The sequence below is a fragment of the Ceratotherium simum genome, chromosome 39 (genome assembly GCF_057802395.1).
Source record: "Ceratotherium simum simum isolate JZ-2026a chromosome 39, ASM5780239v1, whole genome shotgun sequence".
Classification (NCBI taxonomy): Eukaryota; Metazoa; Chordata; class Mammalia; order Perissodactyla; family Rhinocerotidae; genus Ceratotherium; species Ceratotherium simum.
In genome coordinates, this window is record NC_141938.1 from 6,810,121 (window position 1) to 6,822,505 (window position 12,385).

Sequence of the window (12,385 nt, forward strand, 5' to 3'; positions counted from 1 at the left end):
TATAAAATCATGTAATCTGCAAATAGTGACAGTTTCACTTCTTCCTTTCCAGTTTGGATCCTTTTTATTTCTTTTTCTTGCCTGATTGCTCTGGCTAGGACTTCTAGTACTATGTTAAATAGGAGTGGTGAGAGTGGGCATCCTTGTCTGGTTCCTGTTCTTAGAAGGATAGCTTTCAGTTTTTCACTATTGAGAATGATGTTAGCTGTCAGTTTGTCATATATGGCCTTTATTATGTTCCCTCTATACCAATTTTATTCAGAGTTTTTATCATAAATGGATGCTGTATCTTTTCAAATGCTTTCTCTGCATCTATTGAGATGATCATGTGATTTTTAGTCTTCATTTTGTTAAGGTGGTGTATCATGTGGATTGATTTGTGCATGTTGAACCATCCCTGCATCCCTGGAATAAATCCCACTTGATCATGGTGTATGATCTTTTGAATTTATTGTGGTATTTGATTTGCTAGTATTTTGTTGAAGATTTTTACATCGATGTTCATCAGTGATATTTGCCTATAATTTTCTTTTTTTGTGAAATGGGTAAGGAAGCTTTCCCTCCTCTTCAATTTTTTGGAAGAGTTTGAGAAGTATAGGTATTAAGTCTTTGTTGAATGTTTGGTAGAATTCACCAGGGAAGCTGTCTGGTCCTGGACTTTTATTTTGGGGGAGGTTTTTGATTACTGTTTCGATATTCTTACTGGTGATTAGTCTATTCAAATTCTCTATTTCTTCTTGATTCAGTTTTGGAAGGTTGTATGATTCTAACAATTTATCCATTTCTTCTAGATTACCCAATTTCTTGGTGTGTAGTTTTTCATAGTATTCTCTTATAATCTTTTGCATTCCTGAGGTGTCCATTGTAATTTCTCTTCTTTCATTTCTGATTTTATTTATTTCAGCCTTCTCTCTCTCTCTCTGTCTTTTTTTTTTTTTTTTTTTTTTGGTGAGTCTAGCTAAAGCTTTGTCAATTGTATTCATCTTTTCAAAGAACCAGCTCTTGGTTTCATTGACTTTTTCTATTGTTTTTTTAGACTCTATATCATTTATTTCTGCTCTAATTTTTATTATTTCTCTCCTTCTACTGATTTGGGCCTTTGTTTGTTCTTCTTTTTCCAGTTCTTTTAGGTGCATTGTTAGATTGTTTATTTGAGATTTTTCTTGTTTGTTGAGGTAGGCCTGTATTGATACAAACTTCCCTCTTAAAACCACTTTTCTGTATCCCATAAATTCTGTCATGTTGTATTTTTATTTTCCTTTGCCTCCAGGTACTTTTTGATTTCTCCTTTGATTTCTTCATTGACCCCATAATTGTTCAGTAGCATTTCGTTTAATCTCCATGTATTTGTGGCTTTTCTGATTTTCTTTCTGTACTTGATTTCTAGTTTCATACCATTGTGGTCAGAAAAGATGCTTGGTGTTATTTCAATCTTCTTAGAAGTATTGAGACTTGTTTTGTGGCCTAACATGAGATAAATCCTGGAGATGGTCCATTTGCATTTGAAAAGAATGTGTATTCTTTGGTTTTTGGATGGAATGTTCTGTATGTATCTACTAAGTCCATCTTTTCTAGTGTGTCATTTAAGGCCAATGTTTCCTTATTGAAATTCTGTTTGGATGATCTATCCATTGGTGTGAGTGGACTATTAAAAGCCCCTACTATTATTGTGTTACTGTCTATTTCTCCTTTTATGTCTGTTAGTAGTTGCTTTATATATTTAGATGCTTATATATTGGGTGCATAGATATTTATAAGTGTTATATCCTCTTTTTGGATTGTTTCCTTCATCATTATGTAGTGCCCTTCTTTGTGTCTTGTTACAGTTTTTGTCTTAAAGTCTATTTTGTCTGATATGAGTATTGCTACCCCAGCTTTATTTTCATTGCCATTTGCATGGAATATCTTTTTCCATCCGTTCACTTTCAGTTTGTGAGTGTCTTTAGGTCTGAAGTGTGTCTCTTGTATGCAGCACATATATGGGTCTTGTTTTTTTAATCTAATCAGCCACTCTATGCCTTTTTATTGGAGCATTTAGTCCATTGACATTTAAAGTAGCTATTGATAAGTGTATACTTATTGCCATTTTGTTACTTTTTTTCTGGGTGTTTTGGTAGTTCTTCTCTGTTCCTTTCTTCTTCTCTTGCTCTCTTCCCTTGTGGTTTGATGGATTTCTTTAGTATTATGTTTGAGTTCCCTTCTCTTAGTTTTTTGTGTATTTATAATAGGTTTCTGGTTTGTGATTACCATGAGGTTCATATATAATAATCTACGTGTATAGTAATCTATAGTAAGTTTATGGTCTTTTTAGTTTGACCTCTTCCTAAAAGCTCTACCCCTTACTCCCCTCCTCCCACATTTCATGTTTTTGATATCATATCTAATGTCTTTTGTGTTTGTGTATCTGTTACCCTCTTAACATGGAAATAGTTAATTCTTTCCTGTTTGTGGTCTTCTTTTTCCTCCTTAAATAGTGCGTTTAGCATTTCTTGTAGGACTGGTTTCTTGGTGATAAACTCCTTTAATTTTTGCTTGTCTGGGAAATTCTCTCCCTCTCCTTCCATTCTGAATGATAAACTTGCTGGGTAGAGTATTCTTGGCTGTAGGGTTTTCCTTTTAGCACTTTAAATATATCATGCCACTCCCTTCTAGCCTGTAAGGTTTCTGCTGAGAAGTCAGCTGATAGCCTTATGGGATTTCCTTTGTATGTAATTTGTTGCCTTTCTCTTGTGGCTTTTAGGATTCTCTCTTTATCTTTAATTTTAGACTTTTTAATTATGATGTGTCTTGGTGTGGGCCTCTTTTGGTTTATCTTGTTTGGTACTCTCTATGCTTCCTGTACATGGATGTCTATTTCCTTCCTTAGGCTAAGAAAGTTTTCAGTGATTATTTCTTCAAATAGATTCTCTGCCCCTTTGTCTCTCTCTTCTCCTTCTGGGACACCTATGACCTGGATATTAGTATGCTTAATGTTGTCCCAGAGGTCCCTTGGCCTGTCTTTGTTATTTTTAATTCTTTTTTCTTTTAGCTGTTCAGCTTGGGCGATTTCCTCTAGTCTTTTGTCCAGCTTGCTGATCCATTCTTCTGTATCATCTACTCTGTTATCAAGTCCCTTTAGTGAATTTTTCATTTCCAGTATTCCTCATTTCTGATTGGTTATTTTTGATATTTTCCAATTCTTTGTTGATGTTCTCACCCAGTTCATCCCTTCTTCTCCCAAGATCAGTGAGCATCCTTATGACTTTTAGTTTGAACTCTTTATAAGGTAGATTGCTCTTTTCTGTTTCATTTAGTTCTTTTTCTGGGGTTTTTGTCCTGTTCCCTTACTTAGAACGTGTTCCTTTGCCTCCTCATTTTGCCACTTTCTCTGTGCTTGTATCTATGTGTTAGGTATGTCAGCTACAACTCCTGATCTTGGAGAGGTGCCCTTAGGTAAGAGATGCCTTATGAGGCCCAGCAGTGTGCTTCCCTCTTGTCACCAGTTCCAAATGTCCCAGGAGAGACTCCTGTGGGGGCTATGTGTTTCCTTCTGTTGTGACAGAGCTGCTCTTGCTGCAGGTGCCCAGGGAATCTGGGCTGTCCATCTGGCCAGATGGTTGTATTGCTCAGCTGTGTGTGGCTGCTGTGGACCCTTCAGTCACTTTATTGGGTGTGGGGGGGCCCCAGCACATTTGGCTGCAAGGTCTAATAGCACACTCCTGTTGCAGTTTTTCTGTTAAGTGAGTAGGCCCCAGAGTGGCTTGTTGTTAGGCTCAGGGGCTTACAATTGCTGTAGGCCTCTGACCCACAAGGCTCTTGTCAGCTCTCTCAGGATTGCAGCTGTGTGGGGCTGGCCCCAGGCACAGGAGCACTCAGTTGTTTCAGGCTTTGGGAGGTGGGGTGGATCCCCTATGTGGCTGTTTGATAAACACAAGCCTTCTGCAGCTGACAAGGCCCACCACCCACAGGGCCACATACCCCATCAACACAGTCCTGCCCCATGCATACACCCCAACACCCTGAAGTGGACCCAGTCACCCTACTGCAGAGGCCCCACACACTTCACCTGCTCCTCATGCACACCCTGCCCTGCAGAGTTGGACCCACTCACCCGGCTGCAGGGGACCCAGGCACCCAACATATGCAGGTCCACAAGTTGCCCAAGTGCTTGCTGTTGGGTGGGGACAGTCCCTAGGGTGGGCTGCATGCCCTGCCTGAGCTGGATTAAATTGGTGCTCTAGTGGGTGGGGCAGACCTTGGGCTAGCAGGCCACCAGGAGAAATCCAATGGCATCTGCCAGCATCTGTATCAACATGCCCACACCAGGTCACAACAATGGCTGCCGCCAATGTCTCAGTCCTTGGAGAGGTCTCACCTCTCACCGAGATGAACCCAGAGCATATCAGGTGAGACTTTTTTCACCAAAGGACTGTGCACCTTTCTTTCTGGTGATTTTAGGTTGCTTTCCAGAATGGGTGACTTTGTGCATGTGCCCTTTAAGAGCTAGCTTTTTTTCCCTTATGTCTGATTGCTTTTCTGGGGGTATTTCCTGTTGTTGTTAGTAGCCAGCAAAACCAGATATTATGACACTTGTCTCGGTTGTGCTGGGACCAAAAGAATCTTACAGCAGTAACGCTCCCCCGCTGAGGTCCCCCACTCCTCCAGGGAATGCTGTGTACCTTTGGATTGCTCCCAAGTAGCCATGAAGCACTGCGGCTTGCAAAGGTGGCCTTTTTTCTCTACAGAAAGGGATTTCTGCCTCTTCTGCCTCAGTCAGGGCTGTCTCTTGTTGTGGGGGTTCTTTTTATCCAGTTTTCAGTTCTCTCTCAGGGGTAGTTGTTCCAAGAGTAGCTGTGAATTTGTTGTGTTCATGAGAGGAGGTGAGTTCAGAGTCCACCTAGGCTGCTATCTTGACAGCATCCCTTGAAGGGCTTATTAAAACACAGAAGATGGGGCAACAGATCCAGCTTTATTATTCAGTATGTCAAAAGTGAAGTCTGAGAATGTAAATTCCTGACAGAGTGATGGTCTTGCTGTTGGTCCCAGAAACACATTTACACAACAACCACAGCAGATTAAAACCCTATTAGTGCAGGGACTATGTATCTATTTCCCATTATACGCAGATTTGGGATCATGAAAACAGGAACACAGTAAGTACATAACATATATCTGTTCTCTAAGAGGTGACGAGGAATGATGGCAGCCTTACCTACTGTGACCAGGTTCTGGTAGTTCTCCAGCATCAGACCTCTGTATAGGTTTCTCTGAGTGAGGTCCAGTAATGTCCACTCCTCCTGGTTGAAGTCCACAGTCACACTGTCAAAGGTCACTGAATCCTAAACCATCACACACATGCTGGCACTAGCCAAGAAATATCTCCATTGATGTTCACTGGGGAATGAGGACAGAAGACCAAATACCTATACAGGGTTACGAGGTCTCTCATTATCTTCGCAGGGTTCTATGGTTCTATGTATTTTCCTCTATCTAGACTCACTCACTGCTGATCTCCTCCACTCATATGGCTTTAACGGCATCTCTTAAACATGACTTTACCTCAGCATAACCAAAGTAACAGGTCTTCTTGTCTTATTTCCCTCTATTGCAGCACACTCCTGAGTACACTACAGACTCTTGGTAACAGTGTAGAGTGACTGAATTCTTTGAGAAAGAGACACTTACATCTTCTTTACCATCTGTCAGAGCATGCAGTGAGTAAGAAACATGCAGTTAGCATCCATGAGGTTCAAGGTTGATTATCGAGATTAATTTCTGAGTAATCCCTCTTCAATACGAGAAGTTCCACTACCTGGGGAAATACAACTGGGGATTCAGTCCCTGTGTGGGGCTTTATTTGCTTTAGGAAGCTCTGGACACAGGTATGTCTAAAGGAATGTATCCACCTAGTGGATTTAGGTATGTCATTCTGTAGGGTATGGGTTTTTCTTACCTCTTGACAATTTTTCAGCTGGATGGTCACCATTATTTCTGCCTTTAGGTTTTCTTTATTATGGGACAAAGGATCCCTAGAAAGAAAATCTCAGGAGAAAAGAAGGAATATGTCGTAAAACAGAATGACCATATTTCCCAGATTTACCTACCTGAAAATCAGTCCATCCTAGTTTGAGATGCCCATATATCCCTACACACTCAAGCAATCTCACACAAATCCATAAGACTGCCATAAAATGCCAGAGTAGTCCTGTCTCACCTGGAGCAAGAAAAGGGGATTTTGACCCATGCTGCCCATGAGGAAAAGGATATTATTTTACAGGTGCAGAAACTAAAACCCTGAGAAATGAGATTCTTCATTTGCCCAAGATGATAAAATTCATGAATGAAATTATGTGACACTGATTCCCAAAGTACACATACTAGGAAGCTGACTAAAATAACAGCATTCTCTGGCATACTTCAGCTTCTTCCAAATGAACCAGCAGCATGACTGCTCAGACACAGACCACTGGAATCTATATTGTGCAGGGGTGACATTTAGCATACTCTGAAAATGAGAATCAACAAGGACATACCAAGGGTCAAATCAACGGCTGCCATCCTGGGAGAGTAATGCTAAGGTGTGCCTGATGGGAAATTTGATGCCAAGGTCCCTTCAGTGCAATTTATGAATAAGTGGATATGACAGTCTTTGTCACTCTTGACACAGGGTTATCTAGAGGCCTGTTTCAGATCAATCATTAATCAATAGGCATTACTTATTAGTCATCGGACATCATACATTAGCTGTCTCTGTAGATGATATGCATGAAATTCACTAAGAACAGTATACTCTGCAGCATGAATGTTAGTAACATCAATTACCATTTACTGAAAATGAGCACATGACAGAAGTCCCACTAGAAGCTTTACATACATAAGCTCACTTAATTATTATAAGAACCCTTTATAATAGATATCATTACCCCCATTTAATAGCTGAAAAAAGCTAGATTCTGATAACACTAATAATTACTTAACGTCATCCAGTTATGAAATAGAGAACCAGAACTTGAATGCAGGTAAGTTTGTCTCAAAAGCTTGATCTCCTGAGGTTGTTCTTATTCAAAATACGACTAGATGCTGGTGTCAACCTGCACTGTCCATTATGGTAGCCATTTGCCACATATTGTATTGAGCACTTGATATGCCTATCAAAACAGGATTTTAAATTTTCTTTATTTTAATTAAATAAATTTTATATTTAAAAATTGGTACATTTGAATCATTTATTTGAAAACTTAAATATGTTGGGAAAAACTTGGATACTTGCATCTCCTTTCTCAACTGTAGTTTTAACATGACGCTAACAGAAATCTAGCACGTGATGAAAATTTCATGTACGAAGTGTTCTAGACCAAGAAGGGTGGAATATAACGAAAGATTGAGCCAAATTCATTGACACAGGTGCACTTAACAGACAGTCTGGATTTAATATATTAGCTCATGGACCTTGGAATGGCTCTAACAGCTTACTTGCTTAGATTGAAACTTAGACTCAATGGGGACCTACAGTAATGAGTTGATATGCCAGAGCTTCCCCAGAAAAATGTGAGAGAGCAAATCTAGAGAGAAAGAATGTTGCACTGGATTTATCATGTGTGTACAGCCCCCACTCCCCATTATATTTTGAGGGAACAAAAGACACTCTCTTCACAAAGATATTGAGAAATAAATTAATAAGTAGAGAACATCCATCCTTGAAAAGCTCTGTGAATATATTCCTTTATAGGCCAATTATGACTGTAGAGGATACCTTCATTGAGATGAATTCCTTGGTTTCATAGGGGATGATGAGAACCCAGAGTAGCAGAAATCAAGTGGATAGCACTTAGTCTCCAAAGACAAGGTGGCATGTAAACCGTTAAGGGCAGTCTGAATGAAGCAGGAATCAGAATGCTTTGGCCTGCTGAGACCTTTAATGGTGGGTAACTGACCCCAGGCTAATTGGCTCCTAGGAATGAAATAGATAATAACCCCCCTATTAAAGGAGGGGTTAACAAACCCAGCTGCAAAGGTCCCTATAGCAAATTTCAGGCTTTGTGAGCCAGTCTCTGTAGCTAAACTCAACTCTGCTATTGTAGTATGAAAGAAGCCACAAACAATATGTAAACAAATGAATACAGTTTTGTTCATATTAAAATTTATTTACAAAAACAAGTGGAGGGCCAGATTTGGCCCAGGGTCTATAGTTTGCCAACTTGTATACTAGACTTTTGCTTGGTGTTTGCAACAAGAAATCTCATGTCTGGTAACCAAAAGTCTGACTTAAGTCACTATCGTGGAAAAATACAGCCCAACAACGCAATTGTAAGAGATAGATCAATTCACAAATTTAGAACCCCTTCATCAAAGGAAAGACCCTACACCATCACCACCATCAATAGTATAAATCTTCCTTCAAACCCTCCACAAAGGGACTTGCAGTCATTTACTAGAGTGAGTATGCATTGGGGAAAAGGAAGCACCCAAATGGACTCTAAGGTGACACTAATTCCTGGGGATCCAAAATACCATAGTGGCCCACTAGCAGTCAGTGTGGAGGCTTATGCTAGGCAGGTGATGGATGAAGGGTTAGCTCCACTGAACTCATATTGGAGCCAGCTGAACCAAGGACCCACATTGTGGTTATTTCCCCAGTTCCTAAATGTATAATTGGAAGATAGACATTCTTGGCAATTGGGAATCCAATCAGACAAGCCTCTAGATTTCCGGGTTGGCAGAATTTTGTTTGTTTGTTTTCTGTTTGTTTGTTTGTTTAAGTGCACTCTTTATTTTTAATCTTTTTGTGTGTGTGTGAGGAAGATAGGCCCTGAGCTAACATCTGCCAATCCTCCTCTTTTTGCTGAGGAAGACTGGCCCTGGACTAACATCCATGCCCATCTTCCTCCACTTTATATGGGACGCCGCCACAGCATGGCTTGACAAGCAGTGTGTCAGTGCACGCCTGGGATCTGAACTGGGGAACCCTGGGCTGCCAGAGCGGAGCACGTGCGCTTAACCGCTTGCACCACTGGGCCGGCCCATACGTACACTCTTTAAATGATCTTATCTAATCAGAACTTTCCTTTTAAAGCCCAATGTAATTACCCTGAGGCTGATGGAAGTTTGGTAGGTCTCTTATTTGTATCAGGTCTAATCGAGCTTTGCTACGTCCATCCAAGAGCCAACCTCTATCAGCCAATTTTAACAAATAAGTCAGTTAGACATAGACAAACATAAACAAACATATCTGATATGCTGGACTCTAATCCATGGTTTGGGACTCTAACCCAACCCTTTGAGAACCTCAGCTGTTGTAGCCTTTTATATTGTCTCCCTAGGGTGGGACTGTAACCCATAATCTTGGGTTGGTATGGATGTTAGCTCAGGGCTGATCTTCCTCACAAAAAAACAAAACGAAAGAAAACAAAACAAAAGACTGTACCTAAAAGAAAAGCCTACTAGGTCATGGCTTTACAGACATTACATAAGCTACTTTCAAAGGAGGGCCCAATATGAGCCCCTCCCAGAGTTAACAAGACTTTGAGAGATTTTCTGGGAAACTGCTTTCTTAAAGATTAATGGAGTTGTCCAATACTGCCAAGTATAATTACTGTTTGTCCAGGCTAGAACCTGACAATATATTTGAAAGGATTTAGCGACTTACAATCAGAAATTTGGCAAAATTGGAAGCTGATATACAAAGGCTGAGAGGAATTTTTTAGGCCTTCTGCCCTAAGTTAAAATAAAACTAAGCACCCAGGGGGATGATGTAGTTGGATGGGTAGATCAACCTAAAATGTCATTTTTGTTACAACCCAATTTCTGAGGAATTAAGAGCAACTGTCCTTAATTTAGAAATCTTTGCAAAACTGGAAATGTAGCTCTAGAGGTAGTTCAGATTCCACCCATTTACTTGATCTCAAAGAGCTTATAACCTTTCTAGGAACTGTCATGTAGCCCATCACCAATTCCTAATACTGATGAAAAAATAAAAAGGGAAAAAGGAAAGAAAAACACCTATAGAATTGCCCTTGTCCAAAATCTAGCATCTTAAATGTCTTCTCCACAAATATTAGTATAAAGGGCTTAAAACAAAATTGGGATTTAATTATTCTTTCACAATTAGTGAGCTTTACATTACTGTACCTGATTCATGACAGTAATTTTTAAACAATAACTGTGGAGCCTCTCTATATATGTGTCTTTGTATGTGTGATTTTTTTTTTTTTTTACCTCTGGATGGTATAATTTCTACAAGAGCCCTATTTAATTGGCTTCAAGTAAGTGCTTATATAAATGGAATGGAAAAACCCAAAGGTGTTTCAAGTAAATGTGATATAAAACAATCTTTGATAAATGAAAGTTATTTGTTTGTTTAAAATAAACATTTCAATCCAGAAATGTTAATAATTATTAACAAATCTAAATAATTATTGGGAAGATGGCGGCGTAGGCAGACTCTGAACTCACCTCCTCCCGTGGACACAGCCAATTTACAACTACTCGTGGAAAAATTACCCCTGAGACAGAACTGAAAACTGGATGAGAGGAACTCCTGCAACAACGGACAATCCTAACTGGGGTGGAAGAGGCAGAGACTCCCTTCCGGAGAGGAAGCGCCTTCGCCTTCACAAGCCGCCAGCTTCACGGCGCCGGAGCAGCCCCCAGGTACGCAGCCTCCCTGGAGGCGTGGGGCCCTGAGCCGGGGAGCGCCCCCGCTGGGGGCATTTTGTGGACCCAGCACAATCGACACCAGTGGCATAATATCTGACTTTGCCTGCTACTAAAGCATTGGGGAGCACCCCCAGAAAACCCGGTTCACAAAGAAACTAAAACTGGCTCTTAAAGGGCCCGCGCACAAACTCACCCATTCCAGAAAGCATCCTAAAATCACCAGAAAGAAAGGTGCACACTGCTTTGGTGACAAGAGACTCACCTAATAGGCCCTGAGTGCATCTCGTGAGGTGAGACCTCTCCAGGGACTGGGACATTGGCGGCGGCCATTGTTGTGGCCTGGTGTGGCGTGCTGACACAGGCCATTGGAGTTTTCCCTGAGACCTGCTAGCCCAGGGTCTGCTCCACCGCTAGAGCACCGATTTAATCCCAGCTCAGCCAAGGCAGGCAGCCCACCTAGAGACTGGCCCCACCTAACAACAAGCCCTCAGGCAACGTGTGGGCCTGCATAGATTGGTGACTGGATTTTCTGCAGCCTGGCAACTGAGCCGACTTGGCGGGCAGGGTGTGCACAAGGGGCGGGTGGAGAGTGTGGGGAGGTGGCGGAGTGTGTGGGGCTCCGCCGTGGAGAGACTGGGTCCGCTTGGGGAGGTCAGGGGGCACTCACATCGAGGCAGGACTGTGTTGACTGTGTGTGTGGACCTCTGGGCAGCAGGGCTTGTCAGCTGCAGAAGACTTGTGCTTCTCAAAGACCCACATAGGAGGTTTGCCCCACCTTCCAAAGCCTGAAACAATTGGGTGCTCCTGTGCCTGAGGCCAGCCCACCCAGCTGCAATCCTCAGAGAGCGGACAAGGGACCTAATAGGCTAGAGGTTTACAGCAATTGTAAGGCCCAGAGCCTAACAACCTGCCACACTGGGGGCCTACTCACCTAAAAGAAATGCTGCAACACAACTGTGGTATTAGACCTTACAGCCAACTGTGCTGGGGCTCCCCACACCTGGTAAAGAGACTGAAGGGCCCACAACAACTACAAGCAGCTGAGCATTACAACAGCTGGCCAGGAGCATAACTCAGCCTCCCTGGGCGCCTATAGGGAGAGCTAACAGGCCACAATAGAAGGACACACGTAGCCCACATAGGGGGCCACCCTGGAACATTGAGAACTGAGGGAAGCACACTGGAAGCCTCCTAAGCCATCACTTACATATGGGTCACCTATCCAAGAGCAGGAGGCGTAGCTGACCTACCTAATACGTAGACACAAGCACAGGAAAGAGGCAAAATGAGGAGGCAAAAGAATACATTCCAAGTAAGGAACAGGACAAAACCCCAGAAAAGGAACTAAGTGAAACAGAAATGAGCAACCTACCTGACAGAGAGTTCAAACTAAGAGTGTTAAGGATGCTCACTGATCTGGGGAGAAGAATAGATGAACTCAGTGAGAATGTCAACAAAGAAATGGAAGATATAAAAAAGAACCAATCAGAAATGAAGAATACAATACTGAAAATGAAAGAACTCATTAGAGGGACTCAAAAGCAGAGTAGAGGATACAGAAGAACAGGATCAGTGAGCTGGAAGAAAGACTAGAAGAAATTACCCAAGGTGAACAGGTAAAAGAGAAAAAGAATTAAAAAAGAGTGAGGACAGTCTAAGGGACCTCTGGGACAACATCAAAGCGCACTAACATCCGTTGTTATAGGTGTCCCGGAAGGAGAAGAGAACGAGACAAGGGGGCAGAGAATCT